Source organism: Octopus bimaculoides, chromosome 4, assembly GCF_001194135.2.
Source record: "Octopus bimaculoides isolate UCB-OBI-ISO-001 chromosome 4, ASM119413v2, whole genome shotgun sequence".
NCBI lineage: Eukaryota > Metazoa > Mollusca > Cephalopoda > Octopoda > Octopodidae > Octopus > Octopus bimaculoides.
In genome coordinates this window covers 78,191,945-78,192,719 of record NC_068984.1, presented here as the reverse complement: position 1 = coordinate 78,192,719, position 775 = coordinate 78,191,945, and the positions used below count along the sequence as shown (strand labels likewise).

Genomic DNA, 775 nt, shown 5'->3' with positions numbered 1-775 from the left:
CCGCTAAGCATTTTACACACGGCGTGCTAACGGTACTGCCAGGTCACCGTTTTATAATAATAATGATAATAATAATAATAATAATAATAATAATAATAATAATAATAATAATAATAATAAGAAGAAGAAGAAGAAGAAGAAGAAGAAGAAGAAGAAGAAGAAGAAGAAGAAGAACAACAACAACAACAACATCAACAAGAACAATAATAATAATAATAATAATAATAATAATAATAATATTAATATTAATAATAATAATAATAATAATAATAATAATTTCTACTGTACGCACCATAGAAATTTGGGAGAATGGGGATAATTGATCACGTCGACATCAGTACTAAACTGGTATTTATTTTGTCGACTCCGAAAGGCTGAAGGGCAAGGTCGACCTCGGCGGAATTTGAACTCAGAACATTAAGATGGACAAAAGACCGCTAAGCATTTCTCCAGGTGTGCTAACGATTCTGCTAGCTCGCCAACGAAGAATATATGTCTATTTTCTGTTCTCTTTCATTGTCTCCATCGTAAATACATGTCTACACTTTCTTATATGAAATTCTGTATATATCACTGTTGCAGTGAATGTGTTTCGTATGACTAAAACCTACACTCAAAGTTCATGCCTCTCTCTCTGTGTCTAGCTGTCACTGTCTGTGTTTCTCTCTGCATGCATATATATATATATATATATATATAAATATATTTATATATATATAAATACATACATACATGCATATATATATATATATATATATATATATATATATATATA

General features: G+C 29.0%; 1 long non-coding RNA gene across 1 annotated transcript in view; it reads right to left on the bottom strand.

The window, feature by feature from the left end:
* LOC128247684 (uncharacterized) overlaps window positions 1-775 on the bottom strand; it is a 59,952-nt gene that overhangs the window by 57,802 nt on the left and 1,375 nt on the right. The window lies entirely within an intron of this gene.